Below are 24,150 nucleotides of genomic sequence, written 5' to 3' on the forward strand. Positions count from 1 at the left end.
TATGGGGTTTCTTCCCTGCCTTTCCACTTTAAAAACTAAGTATCAGGGTTTGGCTAACTTAAATTTATAAACGATCAATGCAGAAAGAACAGTCATAAGGGATGTATTTAAATGGCTATGACACCACTCATGTATATCATCACTTTTTTGCCACATGGGATACCATGTAATTTTGCTTTAGCATCATGCTCTGTGTGTGATTTTCAAGACACAAAAGAAAGATCCAGTGTTGATCCAGCTGTAATTGGTAGAACAAGCAACTATTCAATACCTTATTTGCTTCATTCTTGATAAAGAAAGTGAGTTGTGATAAGGCAACTAGAAAATTGGCAAGAACAATTGGCAAGAAGAAAGGGCACAGGTCAGGGTAATAAAGGAGTCTGCCAAGGAATACTTGGCAATGTGAGCAAATTCAGGGCATCGGGGTCTACTCACATTCACTTGTGGATCCCAAAGGAACTGGCTGAGCAAATCTCAGAAACATTAACTGTAATATAGGCACACTCATGGAAAATTTAAGTGATCCCAGAAGGCTAGGAATGAGCAATTCTAGTGGCTACATTAAAAAAAAATAATGCTGAATTCTTAAGTACACTTGCCTGGAAGTAAAAATCCTACCAAAATCAGTGGTACTTGTTTCGAAGATCTGCTGGCTGATTCTGGGCTGTTCATTTAAATAGGTCGACCAAAAGAAATTATCAAACATCCTTTGTCCAGACTTTAGATTGGTCTGGGCATTATTTAAAAATGGACTTGTAAAATTCAGCCACATACCATTTCAAAATTCACACCCCTCAGTCAAGCTCCACACAATTACTGTTTTAAAACAAAAGTAAAAAGGACAGGTCTGCACCCTGAGGTACTTACAACCAATTTCTACAATTGGGTAACAACAAAAGGAAAGAAGAAGAAGCAAGAATAAACCATGGATTGATATGAGTAAATGAAGTTACTTGCATTTAAGCACTGCTCCATTTGGAAGCGAGACTGATAGAACCTAACTGTTGTAAGAACTTAACATGAAAATGATTTGACCTAACACTAAATGGAGAGGTCACTGGTGTGTAAGATGGAAGTGTTGTGGACCACAGCAATCCTCACAACTCTCCAGTCTGTGCTGATGGTGCACTGAGGACCTGGGCAGGCATAGCTGGGTAATAGTCTCTCACTCTTGCTATTCCAGGCCAACTGCAGTCTCTCACCCTCGAAGTGGCCCAGAGACAAAAACAAAACAAAACACAACAGCACTCCCCCAGGTGGGGTAACCCAGCACAAGCTTTCAACCACACAGCAGTGCCCAAATAAATACATTAAAGGGGTGTCAGCTCTTGTTCTGATTGCATCCTGAAGAAACCCAAAGAGATAACCACCCTTGTTGTCATCCTCCACCAGCAAACTGGGTTGTCCAATTCTCTACATTTCTGCTGTCATTAAAAGATAAATGCATGAACATGAAGTGAGGTTGGTTGCAATCATTCATGGGATAAAGATCCAGTTCTGCACTTGAAGAGTTTCTCCATGATATATCCTGAGAAATCTAAACTTTTCCCCGTTTTTCTTTTCTTTTTTGGGGGAACTTACGTATGAATAAGCTTAGCACTGGGAAGTTGGGAAGGAATGTATGAATAAACTTAGCATTAAATCTTAGTTTCTACAGACTTGGAAAGTTCATAGCACGATACATAACAAAAATAATTTGGAAGAATCTTTTCAAGAACTGTTTTACGAATACATTCTTGTGAATTACATTTTAACAACTGGAGAGTTGGGTGTAATCTTGTTGACGTCAGTGCAGGTTTTATGAAATGAAATTAATATTAGAGTGGGATGCTCTCATAATGGGTGCCAGGAAGGCAAATTCTATTTATATTACCATGCAAGTCTTCACTTCCAATTACTCAGTACATGCTTCCCTGTGGTCCTTACCATCTATCTTGTGAAAAACAGCATCTCTCTGGGGGAAGGAAATATATTGATCTGTCTCTTGGTAATCCTTGCTGGCAAGTTATTTAAATAAGCAGGGAAAGCCTCTCAGCTGTAAGGCAGGACAACCCAAGGCCTACATCCTACTTACATCTTCTTATCCACCCACCATCCTGAGCTGAGCGCTTATTGGGAAAATAAGTGGCTGTGCTGCTCTTAATCTGCACAGCCTTGAGTAAGGCACTAAATACCACGAGGCAAACAGCTATTATGACAATGAGAACACAACCATTTCTAGATAGTGGTGTGATAAAGTCTATTGGGAAATGCTCTTCTAATTTCTCATTCATGCAAACAAACCAGATAAGATATATTCCACAATTCTCTAGTAGAGGAAGGACCATAGCTCTGTGGTAAATAGTTTGCTTGGTACATGGAAGGTCTTAGATTTAATCCCTGGCATCCCCAGAGCAGTGCAGAAGCTGCTTTTGCATTCCCTAGATCTTCCAATATTCTCTGCCTATTGTAACAATGTAGCCAGAGTGAATGAACTTCCCATGTGAATATTACACAGCTCACAGAATATGTGACCAGATCACAGGGTAGCTGCTCCTATGCTACAACAGGAATATATGAGGTGGATATGAGAGTGTGTAATTGTCTTTATCTCACTCCACTTGTGGGATACAAAAAGAAAGAAATCAGTTTCCCATGGGCCAGAACCCATAAAACATGGTTTGTGTATTGAACAGCCGAAGTTCATGTTTCAGATTCACAAGTATTATCCCTGCTGCCAAAGCCCTAGAGGCATAACTAGGCCTGCTATTATTACAGGTGAGAAGCTGAAAACTAACCTCTTCTTGCATCTTCTTACCTCCTTTTCACTCCAAGCCTGCTAGGAGCGTTAGAAACAAATTTTGCCAAGGCTGATGTGCTGGCAGCTGCTGTCTCACACATTAATAAAGTCTGTTGTGATTACAGGGCAATGTAAATCATCAGCTTCGTTTTTCTCCAGCAGCAAAAATGATGTTGAGCAAACTAGCGTTAACATCAGATTTATGCGAGCATTTATGTCAACAAGTCTGCTGGAATTGGTTAGATATTCAGCCACATACTTTGATTCTTGGCTGGCGCATGTTAGTGCATCGCTTACTGAATGAGATGCAAAGGTTGCCTTTGTCACAAGCTCTATATGCAGCATATGCCATATATCTTAAAGAGTGCTCAGCCACACTGAACATGGTGGCTGCAACCATGCATCTCTTTCTCTAAGCTGTGTCATTTTACTACTGGAACAAGTGACATAAAAGCAGACCAACTTTAGAGCCTCACTAAGTCTAAGCGTTTTTTGAAGTCCAGATACTTGCATTTTACAACGGGTATTCACATGTTGCATTAAACAAGTGAAAGCTTTATACTTGAACACGAATTTTGAAGAATTCAAGGAACAACAGAAACAGGAGCTGATGTCTCACATCCAGAACTGAAATCAACACAGATAATATGAGTATCCCCCCCCCCCATTTATAAATTGTTTACTAGAAACAATAACAATTGCCCACACTGGTAAATAGATACACAAGTAAATAAATTGTACTTGAGAATGATTTTTTATTGTTCCCAATCACACACATATGCTATTAATGACATTTTGGGGCTGAGTAGCGCAGGCCCATTCTTTTTATTAAAAATATATATTTTTATTTGCATTTTTAATACAGAAACAAAAAACACACATCCCACATCCCCTTTCCTCTACCCACCAATTATACAACTTTCATACCAATCACACCATACAACTAAATACCTAGTGACTCCCTTCCCACCCTTTCCCTGGTTTCTTAATTTTTCTACTCAATCACGTATTCCACATTTTTAACCTTCAAATTTATTCCTCTGTTAATTTCTATTAGCTCCTGTTCTGCTGGATTTACTCAAGACCTGCTAGGTTATTTACTTGTTTATACTGGTTCTTAAAATATTCAATAAACATTTTCCAATCCTCCTTGTATTCTTTATCATCCCCTTCTCTTATCCTATTCGTTATACCTGCCAATTCAGCATATTCAAGCATTTTAAACTGCCACTCTTCCTTAATGTGTACCATACTCATTCTCCACCTTTGTGCCAATATGATTCTAGCCAGTGGCATATAATAATAAATTCTTATGTTTTTTAGGGACTTCTATTGTTGCCATTGTTACTTCCAGTCTGCAAATGATGCATAATTGATTGTATTTTCCCGCACATTTGCATTAAGTTTCCTTTACATTGATTATTCCATTGTTAAGGTATAAACAAGGCAATCAGTTTCAGCAAATAATTTACATATATTCAAAGGGTGTGTGTGAGAGAGATTGTGTGTATGTATATTAATGTGTAGAGGGGATGCGGGTGGTGCTGTGGTCTAAACCACTGAGCCCAGGGCTTGCTAGGTCAGCAGTTCGAATCCCTGCAATGGGGTGAGCTCCCGTTGCTCTGTCCCAGCTCCTGCCCACCTAGCAGTTCAAAAGCACGTCAAAGTGCAAGTAGGGAAGATAAACGGCGTTTCCGTGCACTGCTCTGGTTTGCCAGAGGTGGCTTAGTCATGCTGGCCACATGACCCAGAAGCTGTCTGCGGACAAACACCAGCTCCCTCGGCCTATAGAGTGAGATGAGCGCCGCAACCCCAGAGTCATCCGCAACTGGACAACTGTCAGGGGTACCTTTACCTTTATCTATATGAATGTGTCTGTGTGTATATATATATGTACAACAGAGCCTATATATATATATATATATATATATATATATATATATATATATATATATATATATAGGCTCTGTTGTACCTGCCGTTCCTCTTTGAGAATGAACTTTGATCATAGGGTACCTTCCTATTTAGCCACAAAAGACTTGATCAGCTGTAAATGACCACACAATCCTTGCAAATTGCTCCAGTAAACAAACTCTTAAAATTAACAACTGTGTGCATGTGCTTATTGGCAACCACTCCTCCTTCATGTGAGATTTACAGCCCCCCCCCCCTTGAAAAAGTCCCACCAGGGCTTACACCTTAGTAATTTGTTCAACAACAAGGATTGAAGAGCAAAGGTGAGTGAGTTTAGAAAAGAGGCAAGGAAAGATGGTACATGATAGAGGTGTGTAAGATAATGCATGGGGTGGAAAGAGTGGACAGAGGGCTTTTCTCCCTCTCGTAATACTAGATTCTGGGAACAGCCAACGGAACTGAATGTTGGGAGACTGAGGACACTCAAAACAATGTACTTCTTCACACAGCTGATAGTTAAACTCTGGAATCTGCTCCCTCAATGTACAGTGATAGTTACCAACTTGGGTGGCTTTAAAGGAAGAAGAAGAAGAGGAGGAAGAGAAGGAGTTTGGATTTGATATCCCACTTTATCACTACCTGAAGGAGTCTGAAAGCGCCTAACATTCTGCTTTCCCTTCCTCCCCCACAACAAACACTCTTTGAGGCGAGTGGGGCTGAGAGACTTCAAAGAAGTGTGACTAGCCCAAGGTCACCCAGCAGCTGCATGTGGAGGAGCGGAGACGCGAACCCGGTTCACCAGATAGTCTACCACTCTTAACCACTACACCACACTGGCTGGATGAAGCCACTAATGGTTTCTAGCCATGATTGCTCTGTACTACCTCCAGTATCAGAAGTGATATGCTTCTGAGTCTCAATTGCCAAGGGACCACAAGTGAGGAGAGTGCTGTTGTTTTCAGGTTCTGCTTGTGGGTTTCCTATGGGCATCTGGGAGTCACTGTGAGAACACAATGCTGGACTAGATGGGCCTTTGGTCTAATCCAGTTGGGCTGTTGTTTTCATCTCAGTAGTTATTTGTTCCAAATAAGCATGTGAACTTTAAAGGGTTTGCTAGGTTGTGTAGCAAATCCTAAACTCCCTCCCACAGAGGTGTGTCTAATACTGTCACTATTCAGTTTCCACTATATGCCCTTTGATAGTTAAGGTAGTTTTGAGAGACTTACCCATATTTTTTTTCAGGGGGAACTCACCAGAACTCAGTTCTGGGACCTCTCAGGTTGTTTCCAGAACCTCTTAGGTAGGGTTGCCATATTTCAAAAAGTGAAAATCTTTTTTTAAAATAATAATATTTATTAAATTTTCCATTTTAACATTCCAATAAAGACCACATTAAAAATAATCCTAATTACAATGATAAAAACCCAAATTTTATGCCAATTGTTATATCTTTGGGTGACGTCCCATGCTCTGAAGTGAAAATCTAGACACAAAATCTGTTGAGCTTCTTTTTTTAAAAAAATATTTTAAAAAGAAGGAAGGTTTTTTTTTAAGTCTTGCCCAAATTAGAACTTTTTTTCAGAATCTTTTGAGCTATTTTAATTACATTTGCCAAAATTATTATTATTATTATTATTATTATTATTATTATTATTATTATTAATTGAATTTATATACTGCCCTATACCTGGGAGTCTCAGGGCGGTTCACAGAATAAAATACCCCCCCCCACACACACACTTCTGACATGGGTCCAGATTACGATGGCCGAATCCCTGCTTTGTCCAGGAAATTCTGGATGTACAGCAACCCTATCTTTGGTGAGTTCTGGCACCTCTCAGGGAAAGGAGGCATTCATGGTGAGTTCCAGAACCTCTTTTTCTAGAAAAATAGCACTAGACTTATGTCATTTGTTTTGTTTAACTGTCCTGCTTTGGGCTACAAACCTATCCCCATTTTCCTTGGAGTGAGCCCTACTGAATTCATTGAGATTTACTGCTGAGTAGGCAAGTTTAAGATTGCAGCCTTTGTTTAGAATTGTCTTACTTGCTTTTTTATAATTGCATAAACTACTTTACTTGCTTTATTTGTCTGATTATATTATGTAATCATATCATATGCTTATATTACATAAGAACCTTGGGAGCAGGTAATAGACCTTATTAATAGATTATTTATTTATAGAAGTATTTGCGTGTTTAGACCTTTTACCTTTCCCCGAAATAAATTCACACAGGAGTCAGATATTTGGTTTGTTTTTTGGCAAAAATTTAGGCCACAACTAAATTTAGGTCACCCATGCAGGCAGCGCTGTCCCAGAACCACGTTTGTAGGACAGCCATGGATGAACACCAGGGACAGCTGATGGAGGGAACACCAAACAGCCTTCCTGATGTCCCCTGGACTCGGGCACGGGCCAAACCCCTTTCGGGGAATGCCAAACCAGTGAGTCCCTGGATTCCTTTACCGGAATATCCTGTCATTGCATAGGTGTGGCCACAGTCACGTGCCATGCCTATCACCTGAACGAGAGCCTATCCGCAACCTTACAAGTTGTGACGATTTGCTACATGGCAGGCGAAACCCAAATGGCACCAGCCAATCAGCCAAGTGGGGAAAATTCCTACCGTGCCCCTGCCCCAACGGCAGATGACACACGACGGCATAGCAAGTTCAAGCGCAAGCACTAAATATAGGGAGAGGTGGGCGGGTGTTCTGATGCGATAGCCCCAAAGAGGAAGCTCGTAAGGCTCGCATGGGTTTATATAGGTCCCGCGTTGCTGCTTCTTCAAGGCACCCCATTGGACAGATTGCACCCAAACAACGTGGGACCCACCTATCAGGGGTTGTGGCTGTTCCAGGATTACCCACCCACAACATGGGTCAGGTGGCCAGGTCGCACCGCAACACGTGCCCTCTTTAATGGAGGACCCGATTTATATTTCACTATCTCGTAAAACATGCAAGTGCTATACTGCAATAGATACAAATGGGGGAAAAAAACATGAAACACCATAAAAGCAATACAAAACAACCATCAACACGATTGTCTAAATAATAAACTCTGTTAATGACATTAGAACTTCAAACCAAGTGGCGATGTTAAGAAAGAAAGAAAAGTTGAAAGAAAGAGCTGCTATTACACCTGATTGGATTTTCTTCTTTGCAAATTAAAGTACACCTGCTTTGGGAGGAGATGTTTTGTGGAATCCTTCCAATAATTAGAAAGGCAAGGCAGGGCTGTCAAAAACATTTTCCTGCCTGCCACTCTGTTAGCAAGAAGCTTCTGGGGCCCCTCTTTAATGGCTTTGTGCCCAAACACCCCACTTATTGAGCCTTTGCAATGTAGCAAATGAACAATGCCATTTTCTATGCTTACTTTTTTTAAAAAAAATCATTTTATAACGTCACAATTAGAAAATTCAAATAATAAAAACAACATAGAATCATAGAATCATAGAGTTGGAAGAGACCATCCAGTCCAACATGAGCAAACCCAACATACACCATAAATCCAGTGCCATTCAAACATAAAAGGAGGTGGGGAAAGAGGAGGGAAGGAGGAAACAGTCTCCTCCTGGGCCTGCTGATCATGTACTTTGCAAAAACAGGTCCATATATTATTATTATTAGTAGTAGTAGTAGTAGTAGTAGCCCACCCTCCTCTGCCGAAGTCCAAATGTCCAAGCACCTATCTGCTTGTTGTTGCTTTGTATGGATTTTGCAATATCAAGAGACATAACTGATATTACCCTAAAACATTCCAAGTGTTTTATTTATGGATTTACCCACCCATCACTGCAAGGACCCAGGGCAGTTTACAACAATAAAATATATCATTATGAAACAAATAACACAACTCCAAACACAGGAACATAGGAAGCTGCCTTATAGTGAGTCAGGCCATTGGTTTATCAAGCTCAGCATTGTCTACACTGATTGGCAGAGACTCTCTAGGATTTCATACTAGCTGCTCCTCTAATCCTACCTGGAGATGCTGAAGAATGAATCCCAGACCTTCTGCAATGCAATGCAGGTGCTCAACCGCAGTATTGCTTCAGGGAATCCTATTCCTCCCATGGTGGGATGCCAAGAAGCAGAAAAACAAGAGGCGTTCCTATCAAGTAGTTTATTCAGTATTCACAGAAAGAGACGAAGGAATGTGGTCTCTCTTAGATAATGGCACTGTACTATTGAATTTTAGGGATGCGGGTGGCGCTGTGGTCTAACCCACAGAGCCTAGGACTTGCCAATCAGAAGGTTGGTGGTTGAATCCCCTCGACGGGGTGAGCTCCCGTTGCTCGGTCCCAGCTCCTGCTCACCTAGCAGTTTGAAAGCATGTCAAGTGCAAGTAGATAAATAGGTACCGCTCAGGCGGGAAGGTAAACGACATTTCTGTGCGCTGCTCTGGTTCATCCTGGCCACATGACCCAGAAGCTGTATGCTGGCTCCCTCGGCCAATAAAGCGAGATGAGTGCTGCAACCCCAGAGTCGTCCGTGACTGGACCTAATGGTTAGGGGTACCTTTACCTTTACCTTACTATTGAATTTATTACCCATTTGCTAAATTGCCCTATTTCAGTTTGTTGATATGTTTTGTAAACTGTCTTGTTTCCCTAGTGCTTTGGATTTTTTGGTATCTTGAATGCTTGTTGCTGCCACGTTTGGCACTGCTCACTGTGGAAAGGCATTACAGTGGTAGCTCAGGTTACAGACGCTTCAGGTTACAGACTCCGCTAACCCAGAAATAATGCTTCAGGTTAAGAACTTTGCTCTGGTGGCACAACAGCAGCGGGAGGCCCCATTAGCTAAAGTGGTGCTTCAGGTTAAGAACAGTTTCAGGTTAAGAACGGACCTCCAGAACGAATTAAGTTCTTAACCCGAGGTACCACTGTATATAAAATAAACTTAAATCAGCCAATTACTGACAGACAAGGGGAGTGGCCTGATCCTCTGGTCAATACAAGATATCAAAGTGTACTTCTTTTCTGCTCTCCAGTCCTGGGGAGTCTGTTCTATAAAGAAATAGAGCATTCCCTTCTAAAGAATCCAGCCACTGGTACTAGCTGAGTACTTCCATCTTTCTTAGTAACAGCTGATATTCATACTGATAATGGGCATGACATAACAGACATCACTGATTGGTGGCACAATGAGGAGGTGTGGGCTTTCAGAGTTCAGCATGTCTTTGAAAATGATGTAAAACCTAGCAGAGTAAATGAGATACACTCAACAGTGAAGGGCTTGTAATACTTGTCATGATGAATCTTCCACACAAAATTAATGCTTAGAGAGCACTTTGGAATATAAAATGTTTGGTAAAGCAAAACTAAAACCAGCCTAAAATAAATATCCACTAAAAACAAAAACAAAGAGTGGCGATGTAATATAATAATATATAGCTGAAAACCAGTAACAATTCATGACCGGGTGAGAACGTGATCTACAGCCCAAAATAAATGTAAAGGATATTAGGAAGATTAGTGTATGGGACTCTTAACACAAATCAAAATATACAGTAGCAAATTGGATTGCTTGCTATACAAGAACAATGCTACAAATCTAATAGAGTGGATACGCTACAGTATAAAACAGAAGCTGTGCACTTGTGTTTCCAAGAAGCAGATAAATACTCCGTAGTAGCACTATTCATAGCAAGGTACCGAAGGGTGATGAAGATAAATTAAGGAACGGCTGTGAGGATCAGTAAAGACTTTCATTAAATATCTCATTTATTTGTATTTCATCCCACATCATCATAAAGACCCAGGGTGGATACCAATATATTTATAAATAACAACAAAGTAATAAGATCACATATAAACCATCAAGACGAGCCCATACAATCCAGGTTGAATCCCAACACTGCCATATACTCTACGGCAGTTTATGTCTGGTCACTAAAATAAATTTTGTATGGGGCTTCAAGTGAAGCAAACTTAATAGAGAATAAATGCCACTGAACCCTGTGGGATTGATATCTGAGTAGATGTGCTTAGAATCCCACAGTAAAAAAAAAAAAAAAAATCCTTTGGTGCAGTAACTAGATGAAGGTAGTTCTGGAAGTAATTCAGTTCAATTAACATTTGGCACAATGGATGTTTGTAACCAAATTTAGGCTGATTCAGGTGAAGCGAGACGTGTGGCAGATTTCAATAGGCATTGCCTGCACTTGGGAGCTTGGGTTGCGAGTGCTCAAGCAGTGGTGGAGGAAGGGGGGGTGCGGGGAGTGCGAGCCACCCTGGGTGTCATCACTGAGGGGGGGGGGTTTGACATGGACAGCGCACTCTGCCCCCGGTTGCAGGATGTTCGGGGCGCACCCGAGTGTCTAACTATGCTGCTGTGCTCAAGGGGCATCAATCCCAGCTGGGCTTCTGTTTTACACCAAATTTAAAAGGTGCCGAATGCAAGCCCCACTTGTAAAATCACAATGGCTCCTGGTTGTTCCTTTGCAGCTGGACCTTCACCTGTTCCGCACCCATCACCACATACCATAGAATCATCGAGTTGGAAGGGACCCTGACGGTCATCTAGTCCAACCCCCTGCAATGCAGGAATATGCAGCTGCCCCATACAGGGATCGAACCTGCAACCTTGGCATTATCAGCACCATGCTCTAACCCAGTGTTTTTCAACCTTTTTTGGGCAAAGGCACACTTGTTTCATGAAAAAAAAAATCACGAGGCACACCACCATTAGAAAATGTTAAAAAATGTTAAAAAATTTAACTCTGTGCCTATATTGACTATATATAAAGTAATTTTTCAATTTTTCCCACGGCACACCAGGCAACATCTCGCGGCACACTAGTGTGCCGCGGAACAGTGGTTGAAAAACACTGCTCTAACCAACTATGTCTGCTGCAGAGCAGATGGACACAGTTTGTGGAAGACCAAATCAGGACCCCTTCTGGACCTAGTCTGGCTTGTGGGTGAGAGGCTTCCCCATGGCTATCCTAAATGGATTGGCAGTGGGTTTCAGATACATCTCCTTACTTAGCAATGCCAGGGATTGGAGCCAAGGTCTTCTGCAGGCAAAACAGAAGTTCTACCCCTTAGCAAACAACCTTACTCTTAAGAAGGGGAAGCTTTTTAATAAATGCCTCACACATTGTGTGCAGCACATGAAGTCGGACCTAAGGCCCATGGGCAGCCCCAATTCCATTGATCATGATCATCGTGCAATGAGGACTGATGACTTAAATATCAGGTGAGCTATCAGAAGTGCAACACCACAGATATACATTCCACATAACCTCAACTGTTGTGTAATCAATTGGAAGTTTGTGTGAGCAACTCCTCATTTCACCACTTTCAGATTGATAAATGCCAGCGTTGTTTCATTTATTTGTTTGACTATCTGCTCTGAAGCAGACACCCAGGTTCAACAAAGACTTACACTTGCACTGATCAATTAGCCATCGTTCAAATCTAACTATTGTTGCATCAGCTGTCTGTGCTCCCATCAAAATATGGAACTTCACCAAGAGTCAGTGAGCCTCTCCTTTCAGTTTGTTGGCCAAGGCAACTCCTCATATATATCCCTACACAGAAAGTCTGCTCTGATGCAGGCTTCCATACTGCTTATACAGTATTATTCCTTTCCCTGCAGGCATGTTCTGCCCTTCTCAGCAACAAACAAGTGTCACAAAAGTATGCTTGATTGCATTATAAATGTTTCCACAGAAGGCTTATTTGCTGCACTTTTTTTTAGGTCATGGCTGAAGGGAATAGCAAGTTGTTTTCATTTTGCAAGGTGAGACTAATTTCTAAATAAATAAAGCTGAAAAATATCTGTTGCGGCACTGGTGCGCTGTCCCACTCCTGGGTTGAGTGAGGGTTTTTTTTTTTTTTTATAAAAAAAAACTTCCAGTGTGAAATATGTAGCAATATCTTTTGTTTATAATCTCTCATAAAAAATATTAGAACAAGCCTGAGCAGAATAATCGTAAACTAAGTCATATGTAATAATTTCTCCTAGTAGCTCCATTTGCAAACAAGATATTAAAATTCCTTCTGCTAATCACCTTTCAGCAAGCCAGTATGAGAGTAAATGAAGTATGAAAGTAGACTAGGGATGCTGATTTGCCCATTTAAGAACCTCCATAAACAACTTTACCTCAAGGAGAGCTACCAAACTGCTGAGATGCTTTTTCAAATGCAAAAGTTTCTTTCTTTAATGATTTCTACCTTTACTTCTCTAAACAGCTTACAAGAGGACTGACAAACATGAAAGCAATAAATACAACAGTTAAACTAACCATATAAGAGCAGGAGAAGACAATGTTTTAAAAGTAGATAGATAAAAACATTAAACCAAAAGTTTTTTTTTTTTTAATGGCACAATACAAAAGATCATAATTGCATGCCTGAAGAAAGAGAAGAAACTAACCACACTTCTTGAGGGACAGAGCTCCATAATACGGGTGCCACAACAGAAAAGGCTCAAGTTCAATACCAATGAGCTGTATGTGTGGAACATAGGAAGCTGCCTTATACAAAGGCATCCCATTGGTCTGTCTAGCTCAGAAATGTCAACAAGGCCTACCAGTGGCTCTGCAAACAGGAGTCTTTCCAGCTGCACTTGAATCTTTTGCATGCAAAACATATGCTGTGCCCTGACCCACAAGTGGGACACATAGTCTATGATTCTATAGCAGAGCCTCCAATGCTGAACTCAGTGGTGGAGGGATCTAATGGTGGCACCTCGGTAGTAGGAAAAAGACCAAGTCACAGACAGCCAAGTAAGAGTGATGTTGATATAAACATAAGCACAAGATACAAGCCAGAATGACAAGAAAACACCATTTTGTAAAGACCAACACAATTGTTCAATCAACACAGTACACAGAGGACAATACAACAATTCTCCAAACAATACAGATGAGATCTCATTTTGTGCTTCTTCAGAAACCAGTTGAAGATGTATGCTTGGCAGCTATTAACCCCTAATTTCTTCAGTTTTTCTTTTGAGATTTTTTTTCTCTCTTTCATGAGAACATTCTGAGTGTAAATCCCGATTATGTTCTGTTACATCCTCTTGTTCATCCAAGTACAACCAAGAAGGTTGTAACTCTGAACACTGTGGTATGAAAATGAGGAATTTTCCATTCCCAGAGGAGGGGTGAATATATAAAAGCTACTTGAATTGAGTCTGGAAATAAATGAGTAGTCAGTGCAGATATAACAAAACTGGCATAATATTGTCAGCAAAGGGTGTTCCAGAAATCTGGCGCCTGAATTTTCTGCCAGATGAAGTTTCCAAAGCCTTTTCTGAAGAGAGCCCACTTTAGATTGTGCTGATACAGAAGGATTTCAATGACGAAGGGGTCAGACTTGATGTATCCTTGGCATGGACATTTGAGGATACTGTTCAAAAGAAGTAGTTTGGCACTGAGGCAACCCTTGAAGTAACATTAAGAAGCCATGTACTAGGAATACAGGACCAAACCAGTGGTCCATCTAGTTCAGTGTTTCCACAATGACTGCCAGTACCACTCCAAAATTTCAGACAGAGAATCTCCCCTAGCCCTCACTGAGCATGGAATTAAACCTGCGAATCAGATGTTTTACTGCAGAGCCACCACTCTTTCCCCAAACAACTGCAGAAACTACTGACTAAATTTGCACTACTGTGAAATAAATTCTTAGAAGTTAACAGTGTTGTATAGTATGAGAGACTGTTTCATATCCTATAACCTTTGTAATTGGCCCCATATAAGATCTATCTAAGAAGCATGCAAACAGGACAAGAGTGAAGTTGCATGCAGTTGTATTCAGAGGTGGTAGAAAATTAGAACTAGATTAAAAATTAGTCTGCTTGCCCTCTTCCAATATATATATTCACAATAATTATTTAAATTACTGCCATACAAAGAAAAGACGACATTTATAAAAGCCAACTTGGTCTGAGGCCTTATTATTCATGCCTAATTGGCATACCAATTATAACATCCAGCTTGCACATCTAATCATGCCAGGCGACAGTCCTAATTTAGACCATGGCGCTGTTTCCTTAGCCATGCCCTCCTGCCATATGCATTGTCAAGGGTGGAGTTGCAAAGGAACGGTTGTGGGAGTTAGGTATGTTTAGCCTGCAGAAGAGGAGATTTGTGAGCCATCTTCAAATAGCTAAAGGGCTGTCACATGAAAGATGGAACAAGTTTGCTTTCTCCTGCTCCAGAGCGTAGCACCCAAACCAATCACTTCAAGTTACAAGAAAGGAGATTCTGTCTAAACATCAGGAACAACTTTTTGACAGCATGAGCTGTTTGACAGTGGAACAGACCCCTTGGAGGTTTTTAAGCGGAGGTTGGATGGCCATCTGTCTTGGATGCTTTAGTTGAGATTCCTGCATTGCAGGGGGTTGGACTAGATGACCCTCAGGATCCCTTACAACTCTACAATTATGATTCTATGAAGGAAAAAATGGGCTACCTGGTATTGTCTCCCTCCTCTCCCCTCCCTTTCACAGTGTGGGCTTCAGCCCTTACAATCACCCTTTTGAGGCACTTCATTGTTAAAGCTGGAAATTGTTTCACAAAAAGGTGTAGCAGTTGAACTCTTTCTTTTGCCTTACAGTGATAACTCCTGACGCAGTAACCAAACTATTATGTCAGATTTATTCGAAAAATAAAAGATAGATTTCACAAAAAGTGCAATGCATGTGCTTAATTTCTCACACTAACATCAATGGGACTCGTGCGTAAATTTGGATTACACACTTACACACACACACACACACACACACACACTATAGTTAATGAACCTTCCATCTTCTGAAGTTTTTCCTCTGGTTGTTTTCAGTGTCCACTGGGAATAAACCACAGGGGAAAGCCATCACCTTCATGCCCTTGTGAAGCAACTGGCTAACTGCTATTGGAAGCAGAGTGTTGGCTTAGACAGACCTTTGTCTAATCCAGCAAAGCAATTCTCATATACTGTACTCCTTTCAGCCACAGAGAAATGGCAGTGACTCATAGGACTGGATAGCAGCAGGGCCTTGATGCTGTCAGAGGAGAAGCAGCCAAGCAGTGGGAAAAGGAAATAGTTTCACACATTACAACACAATCCATGTGAGCTTCCTTTCAAACTAAATCCAACTTCCTCTTCTTTTCTTTTCCTTTCCTGGTCTTCGACCTAACACAATTAAATTGCTCAGTATCTAGAAGAAGAAAAATAGTACAAATTCTGTGGTTTATTTTTTATTTTTAAGCACCTTGGCAGTTTGCAATCCCTACTCATTTTCTTCTTCTTAACCTCCTTGTCTCTTTAGCCTACGTGATATGCCAGTATTCCCCCACAACTACATTTAAGTCACTAGAAGCCAACTTACATTGTCTTGCTGGAAATAGGGGATTAATTGTTTTTACTCGGCTCTGTAGGTGTTTTAATGGAACCTGTTATATGCTTTATTGAGCCACTTACATCCATTTACTGTCAGAGATGTGCAAGGATGAGAAAAAGCCACTTTGCCAGCTCTCTGCTCTCCACTCAGGGAAGTATGACGGTACCCATTATTCACAGATACATGCTTTTTAGCATGTAATTACCTGCAGTGAATCAGGCATCAAGCATCTCTCTTAGGGAAATCTATTATTTAATCCTTACACCCACCTCCAATGCCTCACTGGGGAGGAGTTTGGTTTTTTTTGGGAAATGCAGTGTTCATTCAGCTTAACCACTCAAATTGTGTTATTTAGACTTAAGGCAATGTCCACTTTTCATTTCACTGGCCTTAAGGAAAGGTTTGCATTTGCATTGGTAACTGTATATGAAGGTGAAATGGCATCTAGGCTCAAGTTCTTCCAGCAAGCTTCCTCTTGGTATCTGGTTAGCCACAGTAAGAATAAAGTGCTGGACTAGATAGACCATTGACCTGGTCCAAAAGGATGTTCTAATTTTTTTTAAGCTATGCTGTTTGTCTCTACCTACTCTCTATTTGTATATTTGTAACAGAAACTTCATAATTCTCTGGTGATATTTACCTCTAAAGGGAAACCTGGTACAAATTACCTTGCGTGTGATTAGCTGTTAATTCCCACATCAGAAAGGGCCATCAATTATAACTGGATACTGGACTGCAGTAAGAGAGATTCTCAGGTAAATCATTTGAACAGGAATGAATTGAATGATTGCCTGATCAATTATCCTTGTAAATGGACTGCCCTCCCCCTTTAAAGCAAATAATGTATTAATTGTTCAAGCCATAAAGCTATAAAAATATCAAACAGAAGGTGCCAGTGAAAACATCACAACATACCAATTATAAGTACTCACACAAAACTATCTCAGCAACCACTAACCATACCATTTATACAGAACCACTGTGGTGTTTTGGGCAGCTGTACAAATCAAGTCGCCATTTGCAGCTGACCACATACAGTATAATCGTTCAAAAATAGATTTTATATTATCATAGAATCATTGTAAGGGACCCAGAGAGGCATCCAGTCCAACCCCCCGCAATGCAGGAATCTCAACTGAAGCATACAGGCAGATGGATTGTAAAGATCAGTAAAATATATGCTTATGAATAAATTCTAGTGGGTTTAAACCTTAAGATAGAAACATTGATAGCTGCCTTAAACTGAGCCAGACCATTGGGTCCATCTAATGCAACATTGTCTACCCAGAATGGCAGTGGCTGTCCATGGTATCATGCAGGGTTGTCTCCCAGCCCTACCTGGAGATTACTGGGGATTGGGCCTACCACCTTCTGCATGCAAAGCACCCCAAGCTACAGCCCTTCCCCAAATGATGGGGCAAATGATTGGCCATTATATGTTCCATACAGAAGCAAACAAGGAAGGGGAAATGGAAACTACCAGTAAGCTCACAACTCCGGGAAAACCACCCAGCCCCTGCTCCCAGACACATTAACCCATTAGTGGCTTTTTCTTCCCGAAACATTGGATATGAATTAAAGGCTGTTGCCTGTTCCAAAAGAAAAGGAAGTCTCACTGTGTTCAGTGTGTGTTAAGATTGCAGCAACCCAATTAGTTTATGCTGGGAAACCAATCTGAAAGTCGTCCTCCCCCCCACATTCTGCTCTAGCCACAGATGTTTTGCTTTCTGATCAGTCCAAAAATTGGTGAAAAGATTTCTGTGCATCTGAGTTGAGCTCCTAGCGATCAGCTCAAAATGTGGGTGGGAGAACCATGGCCTTCAAAAACAACAAGCTAACTAGCTGTGGGGGCTCTGCTTGAAGTATGGGTCACCTTAACCCCAGCTGAGTGTGAAAACACCCTTACCTGCTAATGGATTTCTTTTATATTAAAATGAACTGTTCTTAATAGAGGCAGAGGAAACAGCAGCTTGAGACTATGGACTCTGACTGCTTCTTGGTCCAAATAATTTCTGCAGTGATGGGCTCACTGTGCTTGGAATTATGGTGCTTGGAATATAAGGTGCTTATCTGTGAAAGGTGTGACATCAGTAAATAAACAGATATCTGAACCAGTTATTTATATTTCCTATGTGTTTTTATTCTCCTGCATATATTTATTTTTCCTTCCACCCCACCCCTACTTTCATGGCCACACTATGAACACTTTGCTTTAGTGAGGGTGACCAATTTTTTAACTCCAAGGGAGACAGATCAGGATTAATAATTTTACAGATTTTATTCTTGAGAGAATGAAAAACAAAGGAAGATCAACCTAAGTTTGTTGATGAGTGCAGTATTACTTCTCTTACAACATGGAAGTCTGGCTGCTGTTGTGTTCTTATTATTACACAGAAATGTCTCCCCCACCCCCACCCCCCAAAATAAAAAAATAAGGAGATATCACCTAGATATTTTCCTAATCCAGGAACTGCCCCAGACCCACCACAGTAATTGCTTTAACTGTCAAATTCCAGGTGCGCCACCCCCCCCCAAACATATCGAAACATACGTGGTGTTAATGAACAAAGAATGAAATGAATGTTATTGTTGTGTTCAGGTCTGATGCTGGAACCCACAGAAGGGAAGCTCAAAGTGAGTCACATGCTCCTACAAAGGTTGTGAGCAGTCTGGGCCTTTTTAAACCTCTGTGGGACTACTTCTCACAGGTACTGCTCACTTGTGGCTAACTTTAGATTCTTAAAAGGCCAATCCATTCCCTACTCTCCCACCTAGCATGCTCTTGCTGCTGGACAAGTAAAGTCCTGTTGAAGGCACTTGGTTCAGGGAAAGGAGCCCATAAGGCTCTGGCCCTACAGGTATTAGAAGTTCTTCTGGGGGGGCTCATGTCCATCAGACTTATTGGTCTCCCCATCAGCAGGCTCACAATCCTGCACTTGGTCTGGTTCTTTAGCTGGAGACTTTGCAGCCTCTGACTTTGAGTTCTGATCACTGCTAGACACTGGCAGTCATGGCAGAGATTTTAATGAGTGAATGCTGAAGCACCCAAAGCAAATATAATACTGAACTTTCAAAAATTGAAAATGCATGATAATCACTATTATCTGAAGTGGGAACCTCTTGCTCTGTGATCCTGCATACAATCTTCCCTTCTTCCCCCTAGATGTCTCAACCCTAGCATTCTTGCAGCCACCACACTTGCTGTGCTCAAGCAGCGTCCAGACATTTCTATCTTTCAACTGAGGTTTTGACAGGCCAGTGGGGGTATCTGACAGGCAAAACAACAGGTCTTGGTGGGGCTTTAATAAGGAAGGAAGATCAATCGTAAAAGTTTAAACCTGCCCTACCTTAAAATACTTGACACATTCAACAAACTACCTGTTATTGAACCAAAAGCAATCACACAAAATGGCAATAAAATGCTTGGCATTTGACAATCATTTAAGGCGATACCCAGTGTTAATTATACTGAAAGTCAACCGATTGAAAGAAATTAAAGTAAGTACCTGAGACCATTGCAATGGTCTACTCCTCCTATAATTTGCTTTGATCTTACATAGAAAAAAAACTTCATTGAAGAAAAAGGTTGTTGGGACTTGGGGTACAGTAGTTTTCAGGGGGTTGCATACCAAGATTTAAAACAACAGCAACAACACCCTAAATTATACTAAAACTACAATTAAAAGTTGAGCACATCCTAAAGGCTTCAAGACTGGGGTCAACATCCTAAAGGCTTCAAGACTGGTCATCAACATTAGCACTCTAACAGGCAAAAGCTCCAGTATATAGCCTATTATCAAACTACAAAGTCATCAGTATCAACTTGTTTTTTGATATAGTCACAAACAAGCCAACCAACCCCAACCCCAAGGCTAATGTGGCAGACGGGGTGGGGGGGGGAGTTTAAATTTCATGCTTGCAAAATGTCAGCTTTAAATAAGCCATGCAAGAAGTCTGTCTAAATGAATGAGTCTATCACTGGATATGAGAAGTCAAATGGGAAATGTTATTTGATTGTTAGAATGAAATGCTCGGTGTGGTGAAGAATAGATTAGGGCTTCTCACAGTCACTGAGCAGAGATAATAGGAGATGATATGAATGTAGTAATAGCAATTTGTGATGGGCTTCATAACACTTGTAGCATGTGTGTGAACAGGGAGAGCACAGGGACATTATTTTTGTTTCTCTACTTTAATATATATATATATATATATAAATGAGCCAAACATATTTACTTGAGATATGCAGTGCTACATGTTGCTCACAATATGAAAACACCACAGAATTAACTGGAAATTGTTACAGGTGCTGCAGGAAGGCAAGGCAAGGGGTTCTGCAACCAGCAGCCTTTTTGATACAGTCTGCTTCTGGTCTTGACGGTGTGAAACCAAACACTTTCAAGATGGCAACACAAAGAGAATTTCCCTCTGCCCTCTTCAACTGAAATACCGCCCCGCCTCTCAATTTCAACCAAAAACCCAAGATGAAATGAAGTGAGACCAGCCCTGTTGTTCATATAATAGCGTTGCTAGAGAGAAAAGCTGACAAACAGTGAGAAACAGCAAGCCTGTTTTGCTTCGGTAGCACTGTGGCCATATACACAAGATTCTACAAGGTCAAACATTAATTTTCATAGTATACGAAATTTGAAAATCAAAGCCACAACAACAGCCTGAAGTAAGGAGAAGGGAGCCGCCACTGCCACTCACATGCTCCACTACTGCTGCCACTGCCTCATCTCTGCCCTGCTGGTGCTGCTAGTGGCTGGACCTCTCCCCTCCTCCTTTTTGCTGCCGGTCTCCTTCCCTTCCTCCCTGCTGCACACTGAGAAATGGCAGGGTGGAGGTCCTCCCTCTGAGCAATGTATTTTGGGCAAAGGGGCTGGGAAATTCCTTGTGCCACTGCCACTTTGTTGCACTAGGTAGAAGTTTTACTTTAATTTAAAAAAACAGAAAACAAAACTATAGATACTTTGCCTTGAGGAAGGGCTCCTGTCTCTTTCTCAGAGCAAGGCGAATGGGAGAGGGATAAGGAAACCCCAGCAGAAAGCTCACATAGGTGGTAGCAGAGTGTAGGTTTGAGCCAGCAGCAGGGCAAGCAAGCAGGAGGTCCAGAAGGGGCAGAAATTCACCATGCCGCATCCTCAAGCTGAGACAATTGTCTCACGTCGCCTCAGGACTGGGTAGGCCCTGTTGAAAATGTGGCTCCAAATCACTGTTACTTGTCTTGTCCTCCTATCCTTGTTAGATTTAGATTTTGGATTTACTTAAATGAATATTGATTTACAATGTGGAATCTGTGGAAAGCAACATACATTTTGGTTTTTTGTATTGTGGGGAAAGTCCTCCAAGGCTCCATAGATATCCACTCCGCTTACATGGAAGTAAGTCCAATTGAACTTAATGGAACTTAATTCTGAGTAGACATGCATAGGCATGCACTGTTGTAGTCTTATCTGCAATGGTTAATTACCAGACCATATCATTGGCATAGTGCTGCCAGGAAACCTAAATATTCCATGCATATCACCAAGATAATTTGCTTGTTACATGTTTCTTAGTCTTCTAATTATCCCCTCGGTGTTTGCTAATATGGAGTTACAGTAAGCCCTATAAATAAAACATCCAGCATTTCAGTCCAATTGATCAGCAGTGGACCTCATGAATATGAATATTTTTAAAGGAATAGGGGGCGGAATGAAGAACTGCAGAATCCGGAAAGCAAAAAATGTTGCTTGCAGATAGATAGATAGATAGATAGATAGATAAGAGAAGCTTGTCCTGCAGTTTCCCCAGTTTCTCTATAATGGGGGGGCGGGGAGCAGAAGGTAGACTGAGATCTTACTGGGAGATCTCAGAGTGATTTGCAGTAGATCAGCAAGGATCTGACTCCCAACTGTTTTAAAGATCGCACACCCAAAAAAGTTGTTTTCCCTTCTAAATTAGATTGCCAAGAAGAAGAAAGCTTGTGGGGAACCTAAGAGAGGTTTGTATTTGTGCTGAATGACATTTCCAAAGGAAGGCTTATACATCCTCAGCTGAACATAAATGGATTGTCCGGGGGTGGGGGTGGGAGTGGGAGGAGCTCATTCCTGATTGCACATTCAACCATTTTGCAGATGTCACACTGAAGAGGCAGATGTTGAGGAAGTGGAGCCAGGAGGAGCACATTCCTCCTTCCCATTGGTATACATCCCTTGTACACACGCAGAACATCTGGAAAAGCCATCTTCCATTGTTCAAAAACAAGTTTTGTAAAAGGAGTTACTTTCAAGAGCTGGCGTCATTTTCCTTAGCAACGCAGCCTCTTGAAATCTGTCTGAAAAATGCCGAGGCGAAAAAGAGATATAAAAGAGTTTTCCTGGAGCCGCCCCCCTGCTCATGCTTCCTTTTGCAGTGCAATGGCTTGGAGGGAAATCGGATACAAGGGGAGAAACAAGCCAGATTGCTTCCTTGTAGCCTCCACTCCTCTGAAGAAGGAGCTCAAGAATAATCAGGCATAGTACTGGTCCGACACAGTGGACCCATTGGAATGAATGGATCCAATCATGACCATTAATGTCAATGGGTCTACCCTGAATATTCTAGCATTGGTTACAACCCTCACTGTTGAAAGGTCTGTATCCCCACTTGTCTGTCTTTTTGATGGAGAGAGCAACACAGGTGGGAGCTCTGGAGGCAGTGGCGGCACAGCACACAATGCTTGTTTCTGCTTGAGTATAGGTGAAACAAAATACTTGAGCATGGATGAAAATGGGGGTTGTTGTGCATGCAAATTTATAAAAGAGCTGGTGGTAGCATCATATCTACAGGTCTGTACTCTGGCTGTTATCACACTATTCTTCCTATACAGAGTGATTGATGTATAAGAAACATACTTGTTGGCAGATATTGGTTAAAAAGTAATCACCTCTCTTTCTCTTAATAACAAGTGTTGAGAAGCTACCTCCCATAGGATTACACATTATAGTTACAGTATACAGGACATGTCAGAGGAATTTTCCTCATGATTAATGGTGTGTCAGTGACTAACAAAGCCAGTAATAATTGTTTGCCACTCGTTATCAGGTGTTTCAGCTTTCTTTGTGCAGAATGACAATTTGTCAGGGAGAATCCTGCACGACTCTTCATTACAGGGTTACGGTGCCTTACAAACAAAATTCAGTCAGGATGAATTTTTTCCACCATTTCTTTTTTTTCATTTCATTTCCCCCAAGAGAGTTTGTTCTTATTTTGCACAAAAACAATATTTCATGTTTTGGGACAGGTGTATATGAATGCTGAAATCACAGACGAAACTGTCAGGAAAATCCAAAAATAAATATATGTCCCTCCTTCACTTTTCAGACATTAGCTAGTGAATTCTAACAGTTGTGGTTACATGAAAATCACAAGAACAAAGGAAGCTGCTTTATCTCTAGTCAGACCATTGGCACATCTAGTATAGCATTGTCTAAATTGATGGGCAGTAACTCTCCAGGGTTTCAGACAAAGGGGATATTTCCAGCCCCACCTGGAGATTCCAAGCATTGAATATCATACCTTCTGCATGCAAAGCAAATGGTCTAGCACTGAACTAGATCCTTTCCCATTACATCCCCTTTTTGTTATCAAAAATTAAAATTGCTAAATATGTGGGGCACAATATTGTGTTACAGGATTGGGAGAGGTTATGGAAAGTAGGATTTAAATTTTCCGCATGTACCGCATTGAAAGAGAATATGATGAAAATGATGTACAGATGGTATTTGACACCTGTTTAACTTGCAAGAATGCATCGTTTATCTGATAATAAGTGTTGGAAATGTAATGAGAAAGAAGGAACCTTTTATCATATGTGGTGGACATGCCCAAAAGTAAAAGACTTATGGGAAAGGATTTATAATGAGATGAAAAAAGTGTTGAAAGACACCTTTCTTAAAAAAACAAAAAACAAAAAACAGAAGCCTTTCTACTTGGGATAGTAGGGGGAGAAATCCCCAAGAAGGACATTACATCCTTTCTGTATGCCACAACCACAGCGAGGATCTTATTGGCTAAGAATTGGAAATCACAAGATATGCCTACTATACATGATTGGCAGATCAAGATGATGGACTTGATGAAACTTG

This window comes from Lacerta agilis, chromosome 1 (assembly GCF_009819535.1).
Source record: "Lacerta agilis isolate rLacAgi1 chromosome 1, rLacAgi1.pri, whole genome shotgun sequence".
In the NCBI taxonomy this organism is placed as follows: Eukaryota; Metazoa; Chordata; class Lepidosauria; order Squamata; family Lacertidae; genus Lacerta; species Lacerta agilis.